The 8,915-nt window shown below is 38.4% G+C and overlaps 1 pseudogene across 1 annotated transcript; it reads left to right on the plus strand.

Annotated features, from left to right (window-relative positions):
• The first annotated feature begins 555 nt into the window (after window positions 1-555).
• Window positions 556-4,734, plus strand: LOC102778438 (transmembrane O-methyltransferase-like; annotated as a pseudogene). The gene is made up of 3 exons (XR_015720710.1): window positions 556-1,149; window positions 4,093-4,294; window positions 4,381-4,734. The product of XR_015720710.1 is annotated as a transmembrane O-methyltransferase-like (transcript).
• Window positions 4,735-8,915: the final 4,181 nt, after the last annotated feature.

Genomic DNA, 8,915 nt, shown 5'->3' on the forward strand with positions numbered 1-8,915 from the left:
ATCCATTAACATAATTTTCCATTAACAAAACTCTACAGGCTCTATGATAATATTTATCAGTTTAATTCTGTTACAGACTTCTTAGAATTGTGTTAGTCTTTTTTAAAAAAAGAACACTTTTGTAAATATAAGCAAACGAAAGTTCAGCAATGTTTCCACGCTTTTGCAACTGTTGGGTTATTCTCTTTTCACCTATTTTATCTGTTTGCATCTCACCAGCTGTCCACCTGGAGCCAAAACAACCAGCAATGAGTGAAATACCGATCGGGAAATTATTTATTCGTCAAATGGCAAATTCCGCACAAAAACATTTGGAGTCGCATCCCATGCCTTGTATATTTTGAGACTTGTCAGTTCGACGACGCCCCTTGAAACTTTTCAAAGCCCCACAGACTCTTTTTCCAAATGATTGCTGCCATTCTTAACCCTCATCTCTGCTGACCTCTTGTGGAAAGAAAGCAGTGGTGCAAACAGAGAGGAGGAGGAGTTTCCCAGACAGCACCATCGACTGTATGTTCTTTTTGTAGTTTAGGTGCACTCACCACGCCTGCTTCCTGGATGCCACCAAACAGTGTTGTCTTTCGGACTTTAGTCATACAGAGAATCTGTAAGAGAGAAAAAAAAGTGATCCGTTTATGCTGACCACCTGTTTGACTTCCACAAGAGGCAAGATGACCTGTGTTTGACAGGATGGACTCTGATCCTGGACGAGCAATATTGAAATTTGGCGAGTACTGCTTTATCCATTCATTCATCAGTTTTCTATCCGTTATTCAGGAGGGTAAGCAAGGGTGCCAAGACCTTCCTGTCTTCGGCTTTCCCTGGTGGTATTATCCCCGAATGGTTTTACAAACCAGGGAGCGTGTATATAAATATATATAAATACAAACGTACATACTCTATCCAGCAGCGTGTCTCTGTTTGTGTCCCAAGCCTGAAAAACTTGACCAGAGATTGGGAGGCGTCCACAAGGTATCCTATACAGGTAGCCGAAGCATCTCAACTGACTTATTTACTCCGAGTTGAATGAGCTCCTTACCTAAGACCATACAACCAGACGCCCAGCAGCAGAAGAACCTCATTTCTGCCGCTTATCCTCACGGCCTGCTTTAATGCAAGCAACCTGTGGTTTGAAGTGGAACGGTCAAGGTGAGTGTACGGACATAGGTCTACCATTTAATACTATTTTTTACTCATTTTGTATGAACAAATGGATTTTATTTCATTGCTTAAAATGCTATTTCACCAATTTTAATTAGCTGCGTTAATAGTTTCAAGGACTTTAAAAACTGAACTAAAAAAAGAACATCACATGTTTATGGATGTGATAATGGTTATCATTAAATATAATGGATAAAGAATGTAGGCTGTACTCATTTATTTGTTTATTTTTATGCAATGATGCAGTAGGCTACAATTATAGAATAAGGCCTCTAATAAAGATGATATTTTTGCAAAAAAGTTTGTGAATGCTCACGTTAATAAATAAGATGCAGTCTCTTTTATTTAGATATAAAATTACATTTGCGACTTGATGGTAAAATAATAAAGGCTGTGTTATTTATTTACAAGAACTCTGTGCCGAAAGAATGGAAAAGTATATGATTGCTTTCTACAGCACTAGCCAGGAGCAATGCAAGACAAAAGTTGTTGGTGTTTTCCCCATAAAGTAATATGGCAGGAATAAGAGCTGTGATTTAATAAGGAGGATAATAAAAAATAAATAAATTGTTATCAAAACTACACTCAACGAAACTGAAAGCAAAGGTCATTTTGGGGAAAAAAAAAAAACAGATTTTTGACCCACAGATTTGAAGGCTTTTTACAACAGCTGACCACATGTGGTTGATTGCTCTTTTGATGCCACTGCTTCCCACCATCTTCATGGTGTCCAGCCATTATTGTGGTAAAGTTTATATCCTGTGCCATCAAGCATTGGCCTGGGCTCTGAGGTTGGTGGGAGGGGGTGTGTGTGTCAGGAGCACACACGTCTTTGTGTTCTCTAATTGCACCCATGGCAAAGGTGACAGCGTCTTGGAGACCTTTGACCTTTACGCTGAGACACATCAGTCTCTCTGCATTGGCTCACAGATTGGTATGTAAGCATTAGAAACAGTTACCTTGATAGTGCATTAAATTCAAAAGTGTCTCACTTGTACAGTTAGTGCACATGGGATACATAATGCATGACATATCTGTTGTGGGCATGGTGCTGTAATAGAAATAGGAGTTTAAGAAGTGGTAAAGCTCAAACACAATTTTAAAATAACCTTTATTAATTAATTATGAAGAGACATAATCAAGTGTGGATTGTACAAATTTTTGAATAATTACATATATTCTACAGAAAAGAACTAAATCAAGATTTAGTGTGGCCACTATTTCCCTTTAAAGCAGCAACTTTTCTCTTTGCTACAGTTCCCCTTTTTCTGGAAGTTTCCGGTGACAGGCCTTTTGTGGATTTAGGTTATCTGTGTTTTCAGTCTCATTGTGTAATGCTCAGGATTTTCCATGAATCTGTTGTGGCCAGTGCTATTCTCTATGCTGTTGCATGCTGGGGGAGCAGGTTGAGGGTTGCAGATGCCAACAGACTCAATAAACTGATCCATAAAGCCAGTAGTGCTGTGGGAATGGAGCTGGATTCCCTTAAGGTGGTGTCTGAAAGGAGGATGTTGTTCAAGATTAAGACAATGTTGGACAATACCTCCCACCCACTCCGTGACATGCTTGTTAGCCACAGGAGCACGTTCAGTGAGAGACTGAGATTAACGAAAAGCACCACTGAACGACACAGGAAATCATTCCTGCCTGTGGCCATCTCCCTGGACAACTCCTCCATCTTACACACTGTAAACACGTTAATAGTTACATCCTTTTGCACAGATTCTTTTCGACTCTGTAATCGTCCTGTCAACATTCTTGGTATTTATTTATAATCACCTCTTTCAATCAGTGATATTTATTATTGAGCAATTCGTATATATTGTGCATATTTCTTAAATTTCTTAAATCTGTAACATATTGTATTGTTAAATAGTCTAGTCTGTTTCTGTTTCTGTTATTTATACTGGAGCAACTGTAACCCACATCATTTCCTTAGGGATTAATAAAGTATGCTGATTCTGATTCTGATAGTCCCACATTGACTTCATGATAATGACATCAAGACCCCGTGGGGCCCATTGCCTTTTCTTTTAAGACTTCTGAAAAATATTTCTTTCTTTTTTTTCATACTTTTGGATATTTTCCACTTCTGTCAGAGGAAAACAATCAAAGTAGCAGTCATTAGCTCAGTTTCTACAAACTATGTTGCTTTTGCAGATGTTATGTCCCTCTGCAGCCCCTAATCATCTCAATGTTTTCAGCTGGTGCTAATTGGCCACACCTAGTCAGGTGTGGATAAAAGCATACCTGTCTTTGCCTTGGTGGCACCAGTCATTTTAGCTAACCTGGTATTCTATTTTAAGATAAAACCTCTTCTCACTAAGTCAAAGGAGCTTGCAAAGAAAAGCGTCTGACGCTTTTCTTTGCAAGCTCCTTTGACTACAATGACCTGGATGACTGAGAACCTTCACAGACTCTTCTCACTAACACTCTGGTATTCATCTCTTTTTTTATGTTGCGGCCTTTGAGCCGGGTCGTAACAGCAGAGCATTTCATACCACAACATCTTGCAATTTTACCCAACTTGCTTGTGCTTTTTTCCACAAAAGTCAGAAATATAACCCCTTTCTTTGAACACTGAGCATTTAGCAATGCAATAGTAAATCATAAACTTGCTTTAAATCATTTCATTTATTTAATTTTCTTTCATTTACTAAACATTATTAGTCTGCAATTACTATATTTTGCTAAAAAGCAAGTTTGGCTGAAATGGCAGCAGGTACCTACCTTTGCTTTAGTAACCATTCCCTTAATTTATTATGTAATACATTTTTGTATTTTATATTCATTAATAAAAGTTATTGTAATGTAACTTATTTATTGGGTGCATACTGTTCTACATTCCACAATGTCAAAATGTTCCAAAATGTCAATTATACTCCCTGGTGTGTGCAAAGGAAATACAATTTGTTGTTCCTGTGGATTCAGGTGAGATACTGGATGATGTAGTGAAAAGTGTCCGCCCTTTGTGGGTGCTGGAGCTGGGAATGCACTGTGGCTACAGCTCTGGCCGTCTGCTTCGTCTGCTGCCCCATGGAGGCAGACTGATCGCAGTGGTGCTGGACCCAGTCACAGCAGATCTTTGAGAGGAAATCATCCTGGTGGCTGGCTTCAAGCGATCCCAGGTACAGTGAGGACTCTAAACCAGAATATGATTAAAATATCTCTAAAAGATAACTCTCTATTACTCACTTTTCCAAACCTCCTCAGTTCCAGGTTTTTACACAGCTCAGCTGAGGCCATCCCAACATTACATTCTTTCCTTGAGTCTGATCAGGGTACCAGTGATGGCATCAATCTGGTGCTAATGGACCACGATTCCCAGCAGTACCTTTTAGATCTGCTGGCCTTGGAGAGAGAGGAGCTCCTCTGCCCATCTGGCTGCACTGTGCTGTTGAATAGAGGAACCAAAGAGCCGATGATCTCAGAGGAGTCCTGGATCACACCAGAGGAAGAGTCTATTCCTACTGCATCAAAACAGAGCATCCATTTATGATGGAGATTTTTTACAGGAAGGGAAGTACAAAGGAAGTCTGCAATGGCAAAGTTTAGCTAAGATGTGGGTGTATTTTGGGGGTGTTAAATATTTCATAATCTCTAGTATGACTCATAAGGCAAAGAACTGCAATTTTGAGAAAATTTTATTATAAATAAAAAAGTGATATTAATCATCCTATAAGTCTGTCCTCGAGTTCTCAGTATTTCAAAGTCTCCAGAGATATTACAGTTTCCTTTGTGGCAGAAATAAGAAGCATTTATTATATACTTTAAATATGATCTACTTTACTTAAGCTTATTGCTTCTCTACATTTATTTCTTTTCCACATCATAACCCCCAAAAGACAAATGACTACCTCCTATTGTTTAGCACATCCCTAAAAAAATTCTTAAGGTGCTTACACAATCGCCTCGCCTCAACAAAAGAAACAAAGAAAAGACATTACCTGATGTACTGCACAGACTTACCACTTGGTGGCACTCCTGCCTTAAAAAGATAACAAGCTAGACCCTGAACTGTGTTTGTTATGGAAAGCGTTTAAAGGTGAATGCCACCCATTTTGTTGTAAACACATGCATATTTCTTTTGCTTTAAATTGGAAAATTAAGCCTGGCATTAATACATCCACTTTATCTTTAGTGAGTTTTTTTTTGTTTCGTGCGTTTTGACACGTTTCCTCCGTTGATACGCTGAATTTCTGTGAAAATTTAAGCAAAAACAAACAAGAAAATGAACTCAGTTGTTCTTTTCCTCCCTTTTCTGCTAAGTGACTCTAATGTCTATCAAGATTAACTGTTCCACCAAACATCTTAGATGAGGGGATTCAGTGTTTTGTCTTCTGTGCAGAACTCAGGTGGACTTTAATGAATTTGTCTGTAATGGTGTTACCGAGGCTTTCAACGCAGCTGGAAAGCCATTACATGGTTTAGAGACAATTTAATGCCTGATATAAATAAATAATATTTGTGCAATAACGATTTAATTAAATGCAATATTTCCCACAGCCTCAGGGAGGGTCTAGATTCTAGGTCGCAACTGTTGCACAAGAGAATAATGAATGTCGCAATATGTAAAATTATAAGAAGAGAGCTTACTGCAGTTGAAGAGAGACAGAAAATGAGAGTCAGGGGAAGAGCAGTGAATGAAACTACCATTATGCTACCCGTGTTCCTCTCACCCTAACTGGTCGAAACCAAAGCCCTAAGCTCCATCCAGTTTAACTGTTCACTCTTAATACCGAGAAAGAGCAAAACAGGTAATAGGGCAAGCCTCATTAATACTTAATAACCTCATACATAGATGATACTTTTCTTTATACCACAGGAAAAGTCATGATTGCGTTTGCTGATTTAGACTTTAAGGAAAAACACAGATTTTCAGGAAAGATGATGTTTCTTCATCTTTACTATTGTGCATTATTTATCAGTTTAATGTTCTCTGGTTAACATGGGTACAACTATTGTTATTATTTAGCATCCTGTTGCTTCGGGCACACCATCAGCCAAAACACTGACTGAGAGACCGGCATGTTTTATAGCTTAAGTATAAATATTTGACAACAACGGTGAAAATTTGATGAATGCTGCAAAAATTACACATATCTGGTTATTTCCTTTTGCCTTGCATTGCTCTTGGCTAGGGCTGTAGAAAGTGGTATATACCCTTACTTTGTACAAGTAAATAATTTATTGACGGCTCAAATGAAAATAATTTGTAGGTACCATGGATTGAAAAAATTACATTTCATTGGCTGAAGTAATATAAAAACAATACTCTAACTTGCCCGTCAGATCAGACCCTGTTGTTTATCCACTAAAGAGAGTGTTTTGCTGTGCTATATATCGTATTGTTCATTAGTTCAAGCTAACTCTAGCCTCTCTAAGCCAGAAGACAGCCACCTTAGGGTGAGTTTTACATCCTGAAATGAAAATCCGTCCATGAATGCTAGGACCTGCTGATGTCGGTCCCATTTGGGCTTTGCTAGATAAAACATGTTATCTTCTTGATAAGATCAAGTCCAATTTGAACTATTTCACCACAAAACCTTGTTGTTTCAGGTACGTCAGCTGTTCATTAGACTGATGTCTGAGGGTCATTTTACGCCGGACTCATTCCTGGGATAAATGTCACATCCTTTTGATTTTGACCCAGGTCCTTTACAGTGACTATTAGAGGCAACTGTTCGATTCAAAATGTCTTTAATGCATATTACAAATATGGGATAAATAATATATTTCACATTCATTGATTGATGAGAAATGCTAAATAGTGCAACCGACTTTCTGAAAGTACAACCCCATCATCTCCACTATGAGGTTACATAGTTGACTATGAAGTAATGCCATAGTTAGGACTTTGCTCACTTGTGCAAGTGAGCAAACTGACAAATTTATCTGGGATCAAATAATTATTTTCTCTACTGTAAATAATAACAAACAAATGAAATGGTCATTTTTCCCCCTAATTCACGAACACCCTTTTGGGCCGTATGCAGATACCATAGAGTCACAAACTGGTGGATTTGCAAACCTACATTTGTATTTTGCATTTTAGTCTTTTAAGTTGCTATTTGCACATTGGCTCTTTTTCCCTTTACAGCCCATAATGCACAAAGAGATAGTGGCTTTTTCATACTAGGAAGGATTTTTTGAGTCACTGGCAGCATTACAAACATATCAGTGTGTTCTCAAATGTCATGTTTATGCATGTAACTACACAAAATAGACAATGTGTAAGGCTCACTTATTAGCTTCCAGCAACTTCTCAGCACAGAAAGCCTCCTTACTTCCCATAAGACAAGTATAAGAGCCAAGAAGCAGTCAATTTCTCAGCTGTCAGAAGTGATTTAACATTTCCTTGCCTTGCTTACAGAGTAACACTAGTGTACATAGTGATGTACAGCCAGATGTAAACACCAGGCTCTATGACCACTCCAGCTTACACCCCTTCCTCCAACTTCCCCCCAAAATTCTCTTTTTAATGGGTTCAATTTTCTGGTCTCCTCTGTCACCAGGCTATGAACTGCACTCTGTGCTGTGGTGGCTGGAGAGCAGATGTAAACATAGCTTTCAATTATAAATCAAACCCTAAAAGAGCCATGTTCTGCTGCCCTCAGGCTCTATGCACAAAGGCCCGGCCTTCATAGCAAAACACTTCACATTGCACTGATGGGAACTTCTGCCCTTCTATTTACCAGGATAAATTCAAAACAGAAACTTGTTCAGTGTCTGTGAGTGTCAAAGTTACTCAGAGGACGTTATGCTAATCTTTTGCACTGGCTTGCCTACTACTGTGTGACATCTATGATTTTATACGACACTATTAAACATGACCAAATGTACGATTGCACCTTAAACATCACAGTTTATTATTATTTGTAGATTACAACACTGTAAGTCAAACCAAATAGTAGTGTGCAGTGTATTTTCACAAGTTGCTGCAAACATCATTATATTATATCATGACCTAAGGAGATACACAGCTTTTAGGAGATATCCTAAAAGTACTAGCCTCAAGTATTTAGACATAGAGCAACAGAGGGCTTCAAATTTAAGCCCATCATTACATTAGATCACTGTTTTACTCTGATGGAGTCGTACTTGCCACAATACACAGATCATTGTCAGCTAACTGTGAACAACAAAAGGCAAAAGTGCAAAATGGAGATGATATTTTAGATAAAATATCCAAACAAAGATTTGAGTTGTCAGTTTAAACAAAGGTTATCTATCTATCTATCTATTTATCTATGCAATATATATGTATGTGATATTAGGCCTAGCTCATCTATTTCACAACCAAGGTGGTTTATACCTGCACCAAAGTAACCTACATCTACAATATGGTCACGGGATTATTTTCGTTTTAACATCAACATGGGTGCTTTTTAAATTCACGCCATGTTTCTTCTCAGGCAGTGAGGGGAAAAAAAGCTTTGCCCTCTGTGCTTAGTTCATCAACTGGAGTGGGCAGAGCAAAAGAAGAGTGAGTGTCTTGATGGCCTCTCCTGAGACCAAGTGACTTCTATATTTGGTACGCTGTGATAGCTCGTAATCCCGCCTCACGGGCCACCACCATCACACACAAACCAGCCTGCTCACTCTTCACCTTGGGGTTGTGAAATGGTGCTGTGACACAAGCTTAAATTTAGACTGTCCTGCTCTTTTGAGATATTAGAGTGAGTTTACAGTAAGAGAATACAACAGTCTTAGGGTTTGTTACTTTACTTTTGAAAATGAACTAAATTATTACA

This window comes from Neolamprologus brichardi, chromosome 2 (genome assembly GCF_056152115.1).
Source record: "Neolamprologus brichardi isolate AB-2024 chromosome 2, ASM5615211v1, whole genome shotgun sequence".
Lineage (NCBI taxonomy): Eukaryota > Metazoa > Chordata > Actinopteri > Cichliformes > Cichlidae > Neolamprologus > Neolamprologus brichardi.